General features: G+C 42.1%; 1 long non-coding RNA gene across 1 annotated transcript in view; it reads right to left on the reverse strand.

The window, feature by feature from the left end:
- LOC149970784 (uncharacterized) overlaps nt 1-18,664 on the reverse strand; it is a 461,672-nt gene extending 443,008 nt beyond the window's left edge. Inside the window, exons 1-2 of the long non-coding RNA XR_016492853.1 lie at nt 18,531-18,664; nt 18,101-18,162 (exon numbers count right to left, since the gene is read on the reverse strand). This is a non-coding gene — a long non-coding RNA (uncharacterized LOC149970784). The remainder of the gene's footprint in view (nt 1-18,100; nt 18,163-18,530) is intronic.
- Between the last annotated feature and the right edge of the window lie 2,884 nt (nt 18,665-21,548).

Raw genomic sequence — 21,548 nt, forward strand, 5'->3', positions numbered from 1 at the left:
CATGCCCGGAGCACACGTCCTGGTTATCCGTCTGGCCCCTCAGCCTTGTGTATGTTGACGTGTTTAAAACTTCTTATGGCTGCAATCCCGTTAACGGGAGCGATATGACAACAGCCAGTGAAAGTGCAGGGCGCCAAATTCAAAACATCAAAAATCTCATAATTAAAATTCCTCAAACATACATGTATCTCATACCATTTTAAAGCTAATCTTGTTGTTAATCCCACCAGTGTCCGATTTCAAATATGCTTTACAGCAAAAGCACCACAAACAGCCAAAGATTTTCCAGAAAGAGTCACAAAAACCACAAATAGAGATAAAATGACTCCCTAATCTTTGATCATCTTCATCAGATGACACTCATAGGACTTCATGTTACACAATACATGTATGTTTTGTTTGATAAAGTTCATATTTATCAAAATATGAGTTTACAATGGCGCGTTACATTCACTAGTTCCAAAAACATCCAGTGATTTTGCATAGCCACATCATTCAACAGAAATACTCATCATTAATGTAGATAATAATACAAGTTATACACATGGAATTATAGATATACCTCCGCTTAATGCACCCGCTGTGTCGGATTTTTTTTTTATACGGAAAAAGAAACCCATGTATTAATCTGAGACGGCACTCAGAAGAAAAAGTCACAATAGCTGCAATGATGGCGTCAACATAAACAAGAAATGACATGATAAATATTATCTTACCTTTGATGAACTACATCAGAAAGCTTTCCAGGAATCCCAGGTCCACAATAAATGTTTGTTTTGTTCGATAATGTCCATTATTTATGTCCAAATACCTTCTTTTGTTTACGCGTTTGGTATACATATCCAAAAGCTCATTCTGGTCAGAGTTACATCCGACAAAAACTTAAAAAAGTTATATTACAGGTCGAAGAAACATTTCAAACTAAGTACAGAATCAATCATTAGGATGTTTTTAACATATAGCTTCAATTAAGTTCCAACCGGAGTATTCCTTTGTGTCTTGATGAGCAATGGAACGCAAGTGGATACCATGAGGAATAAGCATGATCAGAAAATGGCTGACTGCCAGACACCTGATAGATTCTGCTCTCATTCACTCCCACAACACCGTAGAAGTCTCATTCAAATTTCTATAGATGGTTGACATCTATTGGAACCTAGGCAGTGCAACATCATTAATATCTCAAGGGGATTTCATTTGGGACTCTGGTGAATACTAACAAAGCTCAGATTTCTCACTTCCTGTTTTGATTTCTCCTCAGGAGTTTGCCTGCCATATGAGTTATGTTATACTCACAGACATCATTCAAACAGTTTTAGAAACTTTAGAGTGTTTTATATCCAATACTAATAATAATATGCATATATTAGCAACTGACACTGAGGAGCAGGCCGTTTACCTTGGGCAACTTAGTTACCAGAAGAGGCTGTAATAGCAGCAAATGGGGGACCAACTCCATATTAATGCCCATGATTTTGTAATGAGATGAGCAGGTGTCCACATACTTTTGGTCATGTGGTGTATATATAAAACTCAGGAAAATCACATTTGTGACTGCACTTGGCCTTTAAGAGCTTGACTGACATTAACAGGGGGTATACTGAACAGCTCAAACATGCAAAAGCCTCACATGGTAAATCTATAGTTTTCCTCAAACACAGCCAGTTAGCCAGGCAGGCAGTCCCCCCTGGGGGTAGTGTATCTCTCTATCACTACATCGCTCTCTCCCATTTGATATGATTGATCATTACACAAACCCCAGACGAGAGTTCTTTTGATTAGACCCCACACAAGATCAGAATCGGTAAACAACAACAAAATAATTAGGCTACACACTCTCTACTTTAACTTCAGTCAGATCTGGCCTCATCACATGTGACCATCACACCATGAGCACTGCTTAGTGTTGCAGATAAAATCCCTTGGATATTTTAACACTGCCATAAATTGAGTTAGGTACATTTATGGACATCATCATTTTCTTGTCACTTGAGTATGTGTTAATAACACTATTATAATGATTTACCTGTTATTGTATATTTGCGTGGCTGGGTGGTCTATGCAGCTATAATATGTTTGCTAATGCTCTCACAACAAACCAAGCATAATGAACAGCATGGGGCCTCTCTCTCATTTCTCCCCCTGCAAACTATTTGTAAAGGAAATAGTTTTATACTTATAGGGGTATTGTTACAGGTTTTGTTTTTTGCATTTATGCTTCAAGGATGGACTTTAGCGCGTATAGATCATTAGCACGTACACTGTAGTGTGCGCCAATTGGTGTCACCTCGTTGGTCAGAATGTGGTACACCTGTGCTGGTTGCCATCTTGTTAGTGGTAAGGTGTTTCACCTGTGCTAGCCCAGTGCCTTGAGAGATGTATAGTTTGATTGATAGACAAACAATCCTTTATCTGATTTTGCACCACCTTTTTGTTGTTGTTGTCTTTATTCATTTTATTTAACCAGGCAAGTCAGTTAAGAACAAATTCTTCTTTTCAATGACAGCCTAGGAACAGTGGATTAGCTGCCTTGTTCAGGGGCAGAATGACAGATTTTTTTTAACCTTGTCAGCTCTGGGATTTGATCTTGCAACCGCTCGGTTACTAGTCCAACACTTTACCCACTAGGTTACCTGCCACCCCAGTTTGCATCCTGTCTTTAAGTTTGGTGTATGTTTTTCTTTTGTTTGCCTCTTCTTGTGCAAATTGAGTGGGTGCTCATGGTGAGTCTTTTAGGTTGCAGTTGTTGTTGCTAGTCAACTTTCAGTGGACACCCCCATGAGTGTCTTTCAGAATCACTCCTAAAACCCCACCTGTTTAATTTTGGTTGTTGGTCAGTGCCTCTTTGTTAGTTCCCCGTTCTGTTTGAGCAACATTTTGGGGTTTGCTGGGGAACGTAACAGGTATGGATCCTTCTTGGGTCTTCTGGTGGGCAAGGAACTGCAGTATGAGATAGTGGCACCCAGGCAGCCAGCGTGTGTGTCCCGAATGGCACTACTTTTCAACTTGGTGCCCATTTAGTATGATATGTTTTGTTACATAATGATTGAAATATCAAACAATATCATTGGAGGACTTATAGTGTTATACGTCATTCCCGGTTGTACAATCAGATATGGATGAAGCCACTTAACATATTTCTTGAGGGACATATACTACTATACATCTTTCTCTGAGACCAGGTTGCGTGTAACAACAAAGGTGCATTATGTGGAGATTTTACGTTTACGTTTACGTAAGGTGAACTAACGACAAGGTAAGGATAAATTATGTGAAAGGTTAGGCAAACTAAAATTACAAAAGTTAGGTGAATTTATGTAGCAGGTTAGTTAAATTGGGTCAGGTTTACAATAAGGGTTAGGGAAAAATGCTACAGTTGTCCCCAAAGCAACTTGAACATGCAACCTATGGATTGCTAGAAGGTCCCGGATTACGCCGATCCATCCACCCCGACCAACGCCCTACTTTCTCTGTCTAAATTAACTAGACCATAAGTAGTTATCATAGGTCTTGCAGGTGCTCAGAAATAGTATGTTTTGTATGGCTCTGAGGTCAGGCTGTACCCTAGTAAAAAGTAGTGCACTACATATAAGGAATAGGGTGTCATTTAGGATGTAGCTAGAGAGTTGGATGTGGTGCAGAGATGAGAGAAGTCAACCACTACACTAGTATCTTATCAATGTGGTCTCTGAGTTCTGTGAGATCAGTCTGTTGGAGAGAAAATGGCTGGGTCATCGCCAGAGTGTAAGTAACAGTCTCAGTCCTGCTGACTGTCACCATGGCGGGGTGGGAAGACGGCGGTTATGGATTCTGGTGATCTGTGGATGTCTTCAGTGTCTACTAAAACTAAAGACACAAGCCCTATAGAATTTGTAGAAAATAGATTACAGTAATTAAATGTTGATGCATCTGGTAAGGATAGGGTTAGCTGCTCATACCGTATGTATGGCTACAATGTCAATCTTTCATACAGTTGTGGAACAGTCGTTAAAATATTGCTTCATTTTGAAGGAAGACAGGAAAGTTGACGTGACTGTCTGTGTGTACATGTGACGTGTCATTATACCTCTTTGTGCCTGAAAAGTACATCGCTAATGGAAAACATTACCAAATTATATTGTCAGTCAGATTAACTGAAAGAGTGAGGATGAGTAGAGATCTGATTGAAATAGGCACTCATCACAATCACCATATCTCTTTGCTTGCGGTGACATGTCCTTATCCCACTGTGCCTTTAGTGTCACTCATTCTACTGCTACCCATTGAGAGATGAGAGACAGGGGAGTAGCTGACATTTCCATAATCTTACAGGAATGGCGGAATCGCACTAGTTTCATTTAAACCAAAGCACAGCTCTGTGCTAAAGAATATTCTTATCTCCACTGTGGTTGTGTTCATAAAGGGTGAAGCACATTTATCTGTCTGTCACCTGGATGGTGAAAGCACCATCACTTGATATACCCAATTAAATGTCATTGAATTTGCTTGTCCTTTTAACATCGGTCAGATCACAAACCGTTATAGTGGGTTGTTTTCACTGCTGAATGTACCCCATATTGTCCCTTGGTTCTATTGGTTCTTCACAACTCTTTGAGTAACAGCCTGACGTATATAATTATGAGGTGACTAGGGTTTATGATTTTCAGAATGAGCTCAAAAGCTATTCATCCACCAGGGAATTTGACCGAGGCAAGTGGCTCATTATAATAACGAAAAATGCTTATAAAGTCGTGTGTATCATCACTAATTGGATGTGTGGATCCAGTTCGCCAGTCATAGGACTGAACTGTGACCCCACATGGCATTTGCAAACTGACAAGCCATGAACCCCATTCCAGAACCTTTCAGTTGGTTTAAAGACCTTAATGATGTGTCAGTGGGTCTAGAACGGAGGGTCCAGGCCGGGACCAGGGGTAACGCTGAACCCTCCCTATCCCTGACTAATATAACACAACTAAATTATTCAGTTGAAGTAATAGTCTTTGTGATGAAATATTCATTATTCTGTAATGAGGGATGTATTGATTTAAATAGCAGCACTTTGTGCAAAGCCTTTTGGCCTCCATTGTAGGAAAGAAAGGGCACATTAGAAGAGCACAAATGGTGCTTCAGTGAACATTCTGTATGTTTTTCTGAAATATTATTTTTCCTGATCACTGTTTACATTTTGTCAGTTTTGTAGGTCTATTGAGGGATGTAATATGTGAAGTGTATATAAAATAAAAAGCTGATCCATAGTCAGTTATATATGAATGATGGCAGAGAGAATAAAATAGACAGCGCGCGTCAAACGTTTGATTTATGACCCTATGTCCGGATGATGCGTACATGTCCACATATGGGCATCCGGTCAGGACATCCTGGCGGGAAGATGTCAGGTGGTTATGCCCATATAAAGGCATCCTTTTCCTGTTGTCTGGTGTAAGAATGTTAGTTAATTTATGTCTGTATTGCATCTATTCCTTTGAAGTTGTCATGATGATTGATGTGTAGGGACCTCGTTGAACTGGGGGGGATGTGTTTGAACATGTCAAAGAGGATGGCCCCACACCCCCTATTGTATTGCCCTTAGGGCTGTTGTCTATGAAGCAGGAGTGTCCGGGGGGGGGGATTGTGTTGGTGGCAGACGCATTATAAATAAGACCCAGAACAACACATGCGGCCCCAGAACACTAAACAAGATTTTTAAAATAAAACCCAGAACATTAAATAGAAAATTATGTCTCCTGGGCCAATTCTCGGGGTGCTATGCATCTCTTGTCACAAACCCAATGATAAAAGCATCGAGGACATTTTGTATGATGCCCCTGAATGTTTTAAAGGCGTTTTGGATACGAGTGATGGACATATGGCTTACATATTCCAACCTGAGGATTCAACTGTGAAGATTGTCACAGACAGCGGTCCCAAACCCCTTTATCATGCAAAACCCGGGAGTTTTTATCCTGCGCTGCGTATGAGAGAATGGCTTAAGATACGGCTAGCGCTCCTTCAAATTGAACAGGCCCTGAGTGGTACAACCCTGCCAGGCTATGCATTGGACGAGCTTGTGTGTGGGCGCAGTGATTTGAAAGCCATAAGGATCTCTTCAATGGCGTATAGCCCCGACTCTAAAGTGACAATTTTAGCATGTGAACAATATGATAGTACAAATGCGACGAAATCTATCAGTTCATATGTATTTTACAAAGCCTGCAAGAATGTCAACTTTTTTATGCCAATCCATTCAGGTCGCAATTGTAAATGAGAACTTGTTCTCAACTTGCCTACCTGGTTAAATAAAGGTGAAATAAAATAAAAATATATTTTTTTTTAGCTTTAAATGGATTGATTACCCTATATTCATAATCCTGATGAATAAGCTGGACAGTCTTTTCCAAAATCGTGAACAATTACATTGCTGGCCGCTTCTATCCTTTATACATACCCAGGGTCTACATGCAAGACGTTTGATCTATCCATGGAGTGAAAACTTACGGAGCCTTGACAGAGAGTGTGTGGGATATCCTCCGAGCAAGAGAGTCTGTCCTGACGACGGTGAATTGGAGATGGATGGATGTCAAGGCTAACCCATATAGACGGGCCCTTTATCTGTAATAAAGGAAAAGTAAAATGTTTAAATAATTATAGCATGTTTTAAAAGGTTTGTACTAAAGATTTAGAATTAAATAAAGGGTATTAATGCTATATCTCACCTTTAACGAAGGGGCTCTGGCTTTTCGCTTTATCAACATGCCTGTCCCGGAGAAAAAGGCTTTCGGAAAAGACGTGTGCGTGGGTGTGTGTGTGTGCGGGACATGTATGTGTGTGTGTTTCAAAACAAAACGAGGTGGGAGTGTGTCTCTGCATGGGGCATTTGAAACCAAAAAGGTGTGTGAGGCTGTTTAGGATTTTGTGTGCGTCTCTTCAATTCCACCCCAGAGCATGTGGGGGCTAAAAAGTCAAACCACCCAGGCAGAAAATATCATGAATAGACAACCTCCTACGGTTTAAAACAAATGTTAGTTCTAATCAGCACATATACCAACGGCCCCCACACCCCGGTATATACATTTACATCGGACACCCCCAAGCTGCTACCCCTGAGGTTGTAGGAAATCAAAAGGAAATACTGGCAGACAGAATATGTCGAGACACCGTCCTGTTGTTTTGGGGTCTCTAAACATTCTGGGGTACTATATGAACATTTTGCATACAGGATGCCGACCGAAAAATGGCACCCCCGCTCTGTAAGCTCATTACAGAATATCTCTGCTTAGAGACACGACTGCGGAGCGAGGCTAGTGAAACAGATACTATCCATTCTGTACGAACGGCAAAAGCGCAACTCCAGACACCAGGCCAACAGCCCAGAGGAGTTATCATCCCAGAACAGCTAAAAGATAATCTGTGAATCCGTCCTAATGGAGCTTTCTGAAGGTGAGTTAGTGAAAATAATATATTAGATTTGGAGGCGTTAGGTATTTTCAAGGAATTGTTTGGATATTACAATTTGATATTATTGTAATATTAAACAGGAGTTATATGTTTTTTTTAAACGGGACAACGATTTTTAGGTAATATGTCAAATGCACATATTCTTATAATTTAAAATGTATGTATATATATATATATATATATATATGTTAATATTATCTAACATTTGTAGGATATCCATCCTTTACCCAGCTGCTACCAAGAATAATTGATTGGGAACCGACAGCGTTAGAAAGGGATTCTCAGGAGCAAAACATGTGCAGCCAGTCGTCATCTGTCACTGATGTCATAAAGAGGAGACCAAGGTGTAGCGTGGTAAGCGAACATAACTCTTTAATAAAAGAGAGAACACTGAACAGAACTAAACAAAACAACAAAACGAACCGTGAAGCAATATGGCTAGTGCAGAACAGGCAACTAAACATAGAATAACAACCCACAAAATAACCAAGGAATATGGCTACCTAAATATGGTGCTCAACCAGAGACAAAGATAAACAGCTGCCTCTGATTGAGAACCAATCTAGGCAACCATAGACATATAAACACCTAGACTAGACAAACCCCTAGACATACAAAAACTCCTAGACAATGCAACAACTAAACAAACCACCCTTGTCGTCATCCTGACCTAAGACTAAGGTCAGGGCGTGACACCATCACACTATTTTCGACGTGAGTCCAATAATAAAATCCATAAGAATATTTATACATTAAAAACAAAACGTGTGCACCCTATATTGAAAGCTATTTTAGTGTTTACAGCTGACAGTCTGCAAAGGAGGATCCCGGTTGCATTATGGACTCTGAACGACTACGGCGGAGACGACTAAATACAGTGCCTTGCGAAAGTATTCGGCCCCCTTGAACTTTGCGACCTTTTGCCACATTTCAGGCTTCAAACATAAAGATATAAAACTGTATTTTTTTGTGAAGAATCAACAACAAGTGGGACACAATCATGAAGTGGAACGACATTTATTGGATATTTCAAACTTTTTTAACAAATCAAAAACTGAAAAATTGGGCGTGCAAAATTATTCAGCCCCCTTAAGTTAATACTTTGTAGCGCCACCTTTTGCTGCGATTACAGCTGTAAGTCGCTTGGGGTATGTCTCTATCAGTTTTGCACATCGAGAGACTGACATTTTTTCCCATTCCTCCTTGCAAAACAGCTCGAGCTCAGTGAGGTTGGATGGAGAGCATTTGTGAGCAGCAGTTTTCAGTTCTTTCCACAGATTCTCGATTGGATTCAGGTCTGGACTTTGACTTGGCCATTCTTTTTTTAAATTTATTTATTTATTTTTTGAATTTTACCCCTTTTTCTCCCCAATTTCGTAGTATCCAATTGTGTAGTAGCTACTATCTTGTCTCATCGCTACAACTCCCGTACGGGCTCGGGAGAGACGAAGGTTGAAAGTGATGCGTCCTCCGATACACAACCAACCAAGCCGCTGCTTCTTTAACACAGCGCACATCCAACCCGGAAGCCAGCCGCACCAATGCGCCGGAGGAAACACCGTGCACCTGGCCACCTTGGCTAGCGTACATTGCGCCCAGCCCGCCACAGGAGCCGCTGGTGCGCGATGAGACAAGGACACCCCTACCGACCAAGCCCTCCCTAACCCGGGCGACGCTAGGCCAATTGTGCGTCGCCCCACGGACCTCCCGGTCGCGGACTTGGCCATTCTAACACCTGGATATGTTTATTTTTGAACCATTCCATTGTAGATTTTGCTTTATGTTTTGGATCATTGTCTTGTTGGAAGACAAATCTCCGTCCCAGTCTCAGGTCTTTTGCAGACTCCATCAGGTTTTCTTCCAGAATGGTCCTGTATTTGGCTCCATCCATCTTCCCATCAATTTTAACCATCTTCCCTGTCCCTGCTGAAGAAAAGCAGGCCCAAACCATGATGCTGCCACCACCATGTTTGACAGTGGGGATGGTGTGTTCAGCTGTGTTGCTTTTACGCCAAACATAACGTTTTGCATTATTGCCAAAAAGTTCAATTTTGGTTTCATCTGACCAGAGCACCTTCTTCCACATGTTTGGTGTGTCTCCCAGGTGGCTTGTGGCAAACTTTAAACAACACTTTTTATGGATATCTTTAAGAAGTGGCTTTCTTCTTGCCACTCTTCCATAAAGGCCAGATTTGTGCAATATACGACTGATTGTTGTCCTATGGACAGAGTCTCCCACCTCAGCTGTAGATCTCTGCAGTTCATCCAGAGTGATCATGGGCCTCTTGGCTGCATCTCTGATCAGTCTTCTCCTTGTATGAGCTGAAAGTTTAGAGGGACGGCCAGGTGTTGGTAGATTTGCAGTGGTCTGATACTCCTTCCATTTCAATATTATCGCTTGCACAGTGCTCCTTGGGATGTTTAAAGCTTGGGAAATCTTTTTGTATCCAAATCCGGCTTTAAACTTCTTCACAACAGTATCTCGGACCTGCCTGGTGTGTTCCTTGTTCTTCATGATGCTCTCTGCGCTTTTAACGGACCTCTGAGACTATCACAGTGCAGGTGCATTTATACGGAGATTTGATTACACACAGGTGGATTGTATTTATCATCATTAGTCATTTAGGTCAACATTGGATCATTCAGAGATCCTCACTGAACTTCTGGAGAGAGTTTGCTGCACTGAAAGTAAAGGGGCTGAATAATTTTGCGCAAGTGCATTGCTCAGAATCACCTCAGCCCCAGAAGTGTTACTGGGCCGGAAACTTACTGCTTCAAGAAACGGCGCTACATGGACACGGTATGATGCCATTCTATATATATGTTATTAGTTATACATATTTTATTATTATTTATACATTTTTATGATTGAATATGTTAAAACAATGACAAATAATGTTTTTTCAGACTCCAACGAGACATGCCCGTCAGAATCTGGAATGCTTGGTGAAAAAAGTCTAGAGCCCACGGTTTCCGTGATTCGTCAGTACAGCCCTCATCAAAAAAGCCCAGGTAATTTAATTATGTATTGTTAATATATAGTATTATAGCTGAAATGTATTTGACATTTTTTATCTAATATATTTTATGTTTAATAACCTATTTTGTATGTATTATTTTCTTTCAGACTCCTCCCCGGCGTATAACGGCACAGAATACCATACACAACGAGAGCACGCGGAGGATTTCGGCGCACAGGACATCCCCAATAAAACACCGAAACAAGATGATTTCAAAGATTTAAATGGCATTTCGGAGGTAGACGACTTGATGTTATGTGAAGCGGCCAACCTTCTTGATTCATCCAATTCTTTTGTAGAAACACCCAAACTTGAAATAGAACAAGCTAGGTTTCTCACAGCCTTTCCAGAAAGGTTTTGCTACACAAATGAATGGTGGCTTTCCTCAAGCGGCGATACAGTCAGGATCTATCCTTCTGGCATCGAACAATACCACGTTTGTTAAACAACAAACAGATTTAAAAAAGCAAATGCAGGCGCTAAAAACCTATATGTAACAAGAAGACACATAATTAATTACCCAAATGGATGAGCCAACAGACGTAATCCCAGATACTGCCCAAACTCAAAGCTTTAATTAACCAGATAAATGAGGCTGGGGTAACAGACATAATTCCGATAGATGAAACCCTGTTATCCCAGATTCCCGATGAATTCATATAATTAATTAATCTTATGAATGAGTCCGGCACGACCGATGAAAACCTGTTATCCCAGATCCCTGACGCACTCATATCGTTAATTAGCCTCTGTGGGATATGTGAGACGCTAGCGTTATACTCACAGACATAATTCAAACAGTTTTAGAAACTTCGGAGTGTTTTCTATCCAAATATACGAATTATATGCTTATAATAGCTTTTGGCTCTGAGTAGCAGGTAGTTTACTCTGGGCACCTTATTATCCAAGCTACTCAATACTGCCCCCCAGTCCCAAAGAAGTTATCCAGATGAATGAGAGCATAAGCTCTTCTACACAGGACCCCACACAGACCCCGCCATTAACTCCCATGTCCGAAGAGTCTGAAACGCAATACGATGTTTTTGAGGAATTGGAAAATTGTCTCAAATCAGGAGGGAGGTTGCATCGGAGTTGTCCAGGTTGTGTACCGAAATAAATTCAGCAATACAGAGATTCGACAGTTTTTCAATTTCACATGGCTGAATCAGAATTTTGACTATGCAGTGTTTTATGTGATGCTATTGGATACTCTGAACGAACTGTTAGACAGCGCAAGAGATTATGGCGTACCTCGTGATGTCTTACAGTTGGAAATTTGTGGAGATAGCATGCAAAACACTGTATCTCTTATTTTACCCAATGACGAAGCAGATCTTGAACAATTTGTAGCCCTGCTGGAACAACTTGTTCAGTCAAATGTATCTGTCATAGCCGATAGGACCCTCGAGCTTGTAGTGCAAATAATACGTCAACTCCTGGGTGGTGGGGGGCAGAGAAGGAAACTAGATTGCCTAATGCAATCATAAGCAATAAAAGGGCACATCTCATAAACGTTCACAATCCTGGTAATAAGCTATGCTTTGCAATAGGCCTAGCACATTTACTCAACCCTGGATGTACGGATCTAGTGGCGTTACACAAGGCTAGAGAGCTCCAAATGGCCGTGGGTCTAGGTATACAGGATGCGGTGGCATTCTCCGACATAGTCAAATTTGAAAACTTTTTCTGAACATCAAGATTGTGGTTTTGTACCACAGTAGAGCTAATGCAGCTCTCTTGAAATTCCAAAACAACCCACAACCTCATCCTCAGATTATTATGCTATTACCAACATCACAGTGCTTTTAGGCGCACCATATGTGTGACCAGACTGTCATACAAGCTATACCCGAATGGGGGGGGCACTCGTGCCGTTATAACTGTTCAGTATGTCTGGATGAAACATGTCCGATGCAGCCCTTAAACTTGACTCCCTGTGCGGATTGTCACTGCACATGTCGTTCGGGCCTACTGTTACGAAAAACACAAAATTGAAACATGGCACCCCAAGGCCTGTAAATCTGTAAGCAGTTGTGACATTAACAAGAAATGTCCAAAATGCCATTGCAATTACAACCTTAAAATAGACAGCCCTAAACCTCATGTGTGTGGAATCATACATTGTACAATCTGTAAAGGGCCTTTGAAAAGCAGAGACGCTGAAGTGGTTCAAGAAGTGCCACACGAGTGTTATATTCAGCCCTTGGCTGAAGATGAACATTCAGAGAAATGTGTTTTTTATGATTTTGAGACTAATCAGCAATCAGGGGTTCATTTGCCTATTTTTGTATCTACCCTGACTTTCAAGGGTGATAAGTGGTCGGCAGAGGGGCCCAATTGTGCACTCCAGTACAGAAACTTCACGTTTATAGTGCACAATTCTGGAACCTATGACTCCTACCTTCTTTTGAACCCCTTGATACAGCAAGGCGTTGCACCCAGTGTCATAGCTCAAGGTAGTAAAATCTTGTGTTTTGTAGACCCTACCTTCAACCAGAGATACATTGACAGTTTAAGTTTCTTACCCATGAGATTGTCTCAAATGCCTTGGGTTTGGAAAACTCTGTGAAAGGCTGGTTCCCCCACTTCTTCACATCTGAGGAGAATCTACATTATATCGGATCTTATCCCAGCCCCAAAATGTACGGGTGTGTTCAAATGTCTCCCAAAGAGCGAGAGAGATTCATGACGTGGTATGAGACAGTAAGACATAGCACCTTTGATTTCCATAAAGAGATGGAATCATACTGTGACAGTGATGTGATTATACTTCGTGACGGATACGTCAAATTCCGAGAAAAGGTCATCAAAGTTGCCGGCATTGACCCCTGGATTTGTACAACTATTGCATCGGCATGCATGAAAACCTATCATACACACTTTCTACCTACAGCATCTATAGCTATCCCCTCGCCTGACAACTACCGACACCAATTCAAGTCATACTCTAGTGTGTCCATTCACTGGTTGGAGTACTTGGCCCAGGATACAGACATTTTTATTCAACATGCTTTGAATAGGGGTGAGAATGCGTTTGGGCCTCAACATGTAGATGGATACACACAGATTGACGGTGTTGAGACCGTGATTGAGTACAACGGTTGTTTCTACCACGGTTGTAAATCTTGCTTTGTGCCCCAGGACATGTGTGTCCTAACCCAAAATACTTTTGGGGAATTGGAATCTTTACAGGCTACTTACGAGTTAAAAGTGAATGTGATGTGGGAGCACTCAAAAAGTCTGATCCTCATTTTCAAGCCTTTCTTTCCAGCTTTGACACACCAGAACCCTTGGAACCATGACAGGCCTTGTATGGAGGCCGTACCAATGCTTTGACATTGAGGTATGTAGCGCAACCCGATGAGACAATAGGATATGTAGATTTTATATCCCTTTATCCTCATGTAATGAGTTCCTCATGCTATCCTATGGGGCATCCTGAAATTATTCACCACAACTTTGACTTACCCCAAAACAACTGTCTACCCTCCTAGGGGTTTGTTTATACCTGTGTTGCCTTACAAGGGACCTCAAGGAAAACTTTCTTTCCCCTTTGTCGCACCTGCAGTGATAACAACAACTAGGAAAAGCCTTGTGATCACTCAGATCAAGAAAGAGCCCTGACAGGTGTATGGGTCATTGTGTGGCCAAAATCTTTGAAGTGTGAAACCTTTCCAGGAAATCAGACACTCTTTTTAAAGAGTACATCAAGACCCTCTTGAGATGCAAGCGAATGGCTTCAGGCTATCCTGCATCGGTCACAGATCAAGAGAGCAAAGACAAGTACATTCAAGACTATCACGACAGAGAAGGCATATTTCTTGACCCTGACAGAATAGAGGTCAACAAAACCAAAAGAAATGTGTCGAAATTGTACTTAAACTCTCTTTGGGGGAAGCTTTCGCAGAGATACAATATGCTAACAACATCAATCATTAAAGATCCCAAATAATTTTTGGAATTTGTTTTTTCGGACCAATACGGAATTTCACATTTTTCATTCTTGAGTCAAGATATTGCCCTGTTGCAATGGAGACGTAACAAGAAGTGGGTTCTACCCCCGGGTAATGTAAATGTGTTTCTTGCAGCAGTGTGTCTATGGCCGACTTGAACTGTACGCCCTCATGGAGCAGCTTCAGAGGCGGGTTCTTTACCACAACACAGACACTGGGGTCTATGTAAGCAAACAGGGTGATTGGAACCCCCCACTTAGCAACTATCTGGGTGGTTTAACGAGTGAACTCGAAGATGGTGACCATGTCACAGAATGATCCTCCTGTGGTCCTAAAAGCTTTGCTAGGGTGGGTGATCTAGTGAATTTATTGCTATGTTGGCCTGGTATGGTTCCCAATCAGAGGCAGCTGTTTATCGTTGTCTCTGATTGGGGATCATATTTAGGCAGCCATTTCAAAAATGTGTTTTGTGTAGTTGCCTGGGAGCACTGCATTTGCTGCACGTTTGGTTTGTTGTTTATCGTTTTGTGAGTTTCATTTAATAAACATGTGGAACTCTAAGTACGCTGCGCCTTGGTCTGAGTATGATTACCACGACGAATGTGACAGAAGATCCCGCCACTCACGGACCAAGCAGCGTGCACAGGAGGACAGGGTATCCTGGGCCTAGGAGGATATTCAGGAGGTAAGGACATCCTGGACTTTGAGAAGAGATAATGTCAGGAGACGAAAGATTTCCATGGAAGCAGACGCAAGCGGTGAGGGAAGGACAGCGATGATGCCGGGGTTCGCTGCCACAACGCAAGCCCAAAAGACAGCCAAATGTTTTTTGGGGGGGTGGGGTCGGCGGAGCCGAGCAGTGAGCGAGAGCCAGTCTGGGAGAAGAGGGAGAAACTGGAGGACAGCGAACGGAGTGAGTCATAGACCTTCGAGGAGTTGATGGATAAATTGGAGCAGAAAGCTGTTGGTTTGGCGTAGTATGCACAGCATTCGCCCTGAGGAGTGTGTTAGCTGTCCGATGCCACCTGTGACAGCTCCCCATACTTGTCCTGAGGAGCGTGTCATTTGTCCTGTACCATCTGTGCCGGCACCAGGCACCAGGTCTCCAGTATGCCTTTACAGACCGGTGCGTCCAGTGCTAGCTCCCCTCACTCACCATGCGTAGTGTGTCATCGTTCCGGCACCATCTGTGCCGGTTCTACGCACCAGTTATCCAGTGTGCATACACAGCCCAGTACATCCTGTGCCAGCTCCCCACACTCGCCGTGCAAAGTGTGTCATTGCTCCGGTACAATTTGTGCCGGTTCTACGCACCCGGTCTCCTGTGCGCCTCCACAGCCCAGTACGTCCTGTGCTAGCTCCCCGCACTCACCGTGCGGAGTGTGTCTTCGTTCCGGCACCATCTGTGCTAGCTCGCACCAGGTCTCCAGTGCGCCTCCACAGGCCAGTACGTCCTGTGCCTCATCCTCACACTCTCCCTGAAGTGCGTGTCCCCAGTCCGGTATGTCCTGTGCCTGCTCCTCGCACTCTCCCTCAAGTGCGACTTCCCAGTCAGGTATGTCCTGTGCCTGCTCCACACACTCGCCCTGAGTTGCGTGTCCCCAGCCCGGTGCCACCTGTACCGGCCCCACGCACCAGGTCTCCAGTGCGCCTCCACAGCCCAGTACGTCCTGTGCCTCCTCCTCTGCACTCTCCCTGAAGTGCGTGTCCCCAGTCCGGTATGCTCTGTGCCTGCTCCTTGCACTCTCCCTCAAGTGCGCCTTCCCAGTCAGGTACGTCCTATGCCTGCTCCTTGCGCTCACCCTGAGGTGCGTGTCACCAGTCTGGTACCACCAGTGCCGGCCCCACGCACCAGGATTCCTGCAACGATTCCCTGTCCAGAGCTTCCGGCGACAGTTCCCAGTCCAGAGCTTCCGGCGACGGTTCCCAGTCCAGAGCTTCCGGCGACCATTCCCAGTCCAGATTGTCTGGCGACGGTTGCCAGTCCAGAGCTTCAGGCGACAGTTCCCAGTCCAGAGCTTCCGGCGACAGTTCCCAGTCCGGAACCTCCAACGACTGTCCACGGTCAGGAACCTCCTGAGACGGTCCACGGTCCGGAACCTCCTGAGACGGTCCATGGTTCGGAACCTCCTGAGACGATCCACAGTCCGGAACTTCCAGCTCCAGGGCAGGAGGCTTCCTCTGCGCCGATGTCCAGTCCAGGCGCGTCGTCCAGTCCCACTCCATGGCAGGAGCCTTCCTCTGCGCCGATGTCCAGTCCAGGCACGGCGTCCAGTCCCTCTCCAAGGCCGGAGTCTTCCTCTGCGCTGGTGACCAGTCCAGGCACGGTGTTCCGTCCCACTCCATGGGAGGAGCCGGACTGGGCACCAGCGCCGAAGAAGGCTCCGGCCATGGAGCTGAGTTGACCGCCATGCCTGGACTGGGCACCGGTGCCCATTTTTTAAATCAGACACTGTGGCTGTATTAATGAGAATTGTATCTTTAAAATGGTGCCTAATACTTTTATGTTTGAGAAATTTGATTTATGAGATTTCTGTTGATTTGTATTTGGCGCCCTGCAATTTCATTGGCTGTCCGCTAGCGGAACCCCAGTCCTAGACAGGATAAACAACAAATATGATACGTTACAATTAAAAGGTGTTTAAAACAAATAAAGTAAAATCTTAGACAAAGTTGTTTCTAGTTCTTCAGAATCATCCACAAGACAGGATGCCAGTTGTGTCCATTGTAGACTCTCGCCCGTATGTCGTACATGATTCATGATTTGCTCCATTTTTAGCACACGCTCTACATTAGCCCAGGTATTGTGTGTTGTGTAGAACGACACATTGTTCACTTTATTTTCAATAATTTGATGCATAACATTTGTACGTTCTCTCAAAATAAAAAAAATGTATTTATTCTCTCTTACATCGTATGCATATAGTTACCCATTGCTTTACATCTAAATAACAAATATGTATTGACACTCGGTCTCTTGGGGTTTATTGAGCCAGAATGTCATCACATCAGCCACCACAGCATCCCTGTATTTGTTGTCGTCCACCAGGGTGTGTCGGATTTATTTGAGTTTCTCATGTATGTAGATCGCCTCCTTCAGTTCATGTAGGAAAACATTGGTTACCACGTAAACTCTGGGAATAGATGGCACATGACCCATAGACTCCAGGGTTCTGACCAGCGATGGTATAAACCTGCAGGAACACAGTCTTTTCACCAGCTCCACAAAATGGTTGAAGTAGTAGTATCTTGGGCTAGGGTCCTTTTTTCTCAATTTCCGCTTGACTGACATGCCCAAAGTAAACTGCCTGTTCCTCAGGCCCTTCAGCCAGGATATGCATATAATTGGTACCATTGGAAAGAGAACACTTTGACGTTTGTAGAATTTGTTAACCTTTCTGATCTCCCCAGCCCGGATCCGGGTTCGTGAATACAGACTCAAGCTCATTACCATAACGCAACGTTAACTATTCATGAAAATCGCAAATGAAATGAAATAAATATGCTAGCTCTCAAGCTTAGCCTTTTGTTAACAACACTGTCATCTCAGATTTTCAAAATATGCTTCTCAACCATTGCAAAACAAGCATTTGTGTAACAGTATTGATGGCTAACGTAGCATTTAGCATTAGCATTCAGCTGGCAACATTTACACAAAAAAACAGAAAAGCATTCAAAAAAATCATTTACCTTTGAAGAACTTCAGATGTTTTCAATGAGGAGACTCTCAGATAGCAAATGTTCAGTTTTTCCTGAAAGATTATTTGTTTAGGACAAATCGCTCCGTTTTCTGCGTCACGTTTAGCTATGAAAAAACCCCTGTATCCAGGATTGTGTAAATCTATCAGCAAGCTCATTAGCATAACACAACGTTAACTATTTATGAAAATCGCAAATGAAATGAAATAAATATGCCATCTCTCAAGCTTAGCCTTTTGTAAACAACACTGTCATCTCAGATTTTCAAAATATGCTTCTCAACCATAGGAAAACAATAATTTGTGTAAAAGTAGCTAGCTAGAGTTAGCATTTTGCGTTAGCATTTAGCGTTAGCATTAGCGTTAGCATCCAGCACGCAACATTAACAAAAACATAAAAGCCTTCAAATAAAATAATTTACCTTTGAAGAACTTCTGATGTTTTCAATGAGGATACTCTCAGTTAGATAGCAGATGCTCAGTTTTTCCAAAAAGATTCCTTGTGTATTAGAAATAGCTCTGTTTTATACATCACATTTGGCTACCAAAAAAAATCCATAAATTCAGTCCTCAAAACGCAAACTTTTTTCCAAATTAACTCCATAATATCGACTGAAAACATGGCAAACGTTGTTTAGAATCAATCATCAAGGTGTTTTTCACATATCTCTTCATTGATACATCGTTCTTGGACACATGCTTTCTCCCCTGAATCAAATGGTAAAGTAGAAGCAGCTGGCAATTGCGCACCGAATTCGACGCAGGACACCAGGCGGACACTTGGAAAATGTAGTCTCTTATGGTCAATCTTCCAATGATATGCCTACAAATACGTCACAATGCTGCTAAGACCTTGGGCGAACGACAGAAAGTGTAGGCTCATTCGTTGCGCAATCACAGCCATATAAGGAGAGAATGGAAAACAGAGCTTCAGAAATTCTGCTAATTCCTGGGTGATGCATCATCTTGGTTTCGCCTGTAGAATGAGTTCTGGGGCACTTACAGACAAAATCTTTGCAGATTCTGAAACTTCAGAGTGTTTTCTTTCCAAAACTGTCAAGAATATGCATAGTCGAGCATCTTTTCGTGACAAAATATCGCGCTTAAAACGGGAACGTTTTTTATCCAAAAATGAAATAGCGCCCCTAGAGCTCTAACAGGTTAAAATAATGTAGAAGACAATAACACAATAGATATGGTAGGAGAAAATCCAAAGAACAACCAACCTGAATGTAGAGAGCCTATGCTCTTACAATGGAAAGTATAGGGGCATACTGAATTCTAGCTCACAGGATGCAATTCCTATGGCTTCCACAGGGTGTCAACAGTCTATGTTCAAGGTCTCAGGCTTGTAACTTCCAAAACAAATAAGAAATACAAGTTTTATTAGAAGGACACAGTCTTGGAAATTCATGTTTGGGCGCACAATGAAGACCAGACGCACCTGCTAAAATCGTTTCCTATTGAACCTCTTTCCATAACAAATATTATAGTTTGATTACATTTTAGGGTATCTGAGGAGTGAATAGTAACATATTTTGACTTGTTTTAACAAAGTTTAGGGGTAGGATTTCAGATTCCTTTCTCTGCATGTTGAATGAGTGGATTACTCAAATCGATGGAGCCAACTAAATTGACTTTTTGGGATATAAAGAAGGATTTTATCTAACAAAACAACACTACATGTTATAGCTGGGACCCTTTGGATGACAAATCAGAGAATGTTTAATCGCTATTTGTGAATTTATGAAACCTGTGCCGCATGACATGGTTTCGCTGTAATGGCTACTGTAAATCGGATAATGCAGTTATATTAACAAGACTTTAAGCTTTCAATCAGTATAAGACACTTGTATCTACCTAAATCTTCAATATCCATCATTTTTATGATCATTTATTTGAATTGCGCTGGAAGTTGTCCCGCTACCTTAATGAACAAAATATTCCATTGATGTTAAATCAATATACATTTTAGCTTCTCTTGGAGGAACATTTCAAGAACATTTAGAAAATGTTACATTTAAGTTTGACCTAATATTACCACATGCTCCACATGCAATTTTGTAGCGCCTTAAAGCAGATTAGAATACATCCCTATTATTGTTTCTCTCTCTCTCTTGAAGCTCAGATATACTCTACTAAAGGAGGATGTTTATTTTGTCCAGATTTATAAATAGAATTTAGACTAACTGTCAAAAAAATACATGTAAAAATGTACTGTTCAACTTTAAACAATGCACCCAATATAATTCCTACTTTGAGATGCTTGATATGGTACCCCCTGGCTTATTTTTCATGATCTGAAGGCTTGTATAACTTGTAAATATGGGCCCAGAAGTACGCAGCATATCGTTTGTTGTATTTTATATTTCACTTTCAACATTAAGACCAGGGTCTCATTTGCAAGGGAGCCCTGTGAACATGAACATACAATAAATCATTTCAATACAATACATACAAGATTCATCAAAACAAACAAAACTCACATATCACCTCCCTTAAACTTGATCTAACCTGACCAATGGAGACCAGCGAGTCTAATTTCAAGGTGGCCTGGAGGATATTCCATGAGCTGGGGGCATAAAAACGAAACACATTTTTCCCCAGGTCAGTGGGACTGCCAGAGCCAGCCAGTCCAGAGAGCAGTTCTGAAAATGGCTGGATCTCCAGTTAGTGCATGAGCTGTAGTGGGGGGAAATGAAGAACTGCTTTATATTCCAAAAGTAGCCCTTCTGGTAGTCAGACTCTACAGCCAACAGAACTATGCTTAACAAAAATATAAACGAAACATGCAACATTTTCAGAGATGTTACGGAGTTTTGTGCAGTGTGTGTGTGTACAGTATATATATATATATATATAAAATGCAGTGATGCGTACGAAAATTGTCCCTGGTGATAAAACGCAGTGCTGACTGAGTAAACGTTTTAAAACAGAGGCTGCCACATGCATGTAGACTATCACCATAAGTACTGGGAGAAGCGTTGCTTGAACAATCTTCCTTCTACTTTCCAAAGTGAGGCAGGATTTATTTCTATAAAAGAATCCATTCTTAATTGTCAACTTTTTTGTCAGTTCTTCAATGTTTGTTTTAAAAGAGAGCTTATCGTCAATTAAATTAACCAAATCCTTATAATGGGGAACTTGCTCAATTTGGGCTCCCTTCAATGGGCAAATACTCAAGTGCTCAGGGTCAATATTGCGAGACCCAGAGAACAACATAAATGTGTTTTTATTAGCGTTTAGCACTTGTTAAAGATCAGTAAAAGAAATTGAGTCAAAACCATGTTGAAGGTCAGGAATTCCCTGCTGAACTGAGGTGGCACCGGAGTCATCCGCTAGGAGCTGAATGTTACAGGTTTTAACAGATAGAACAATATTGTTTATATAAATAGTGAAGAGAACATGGCCCAAAAATCAACCCCTGCGGCACTCTTTTG

Source organism: Oncorhynchus mykiss, chromosome 28, assembly GCF_057628025.1.
Source record: "Oncorhynchus mykiss isolate SJ-2025 chromosome 28, ASM5762802v1, whole genome shotgun sequence".
Lineage (NCBI taxonomy): Eukaryota > Metazoa > Chordata > Actinopteri > Salmoniformes > Salmonidae > Oncorhynchus > Oncorhynchus mykiss.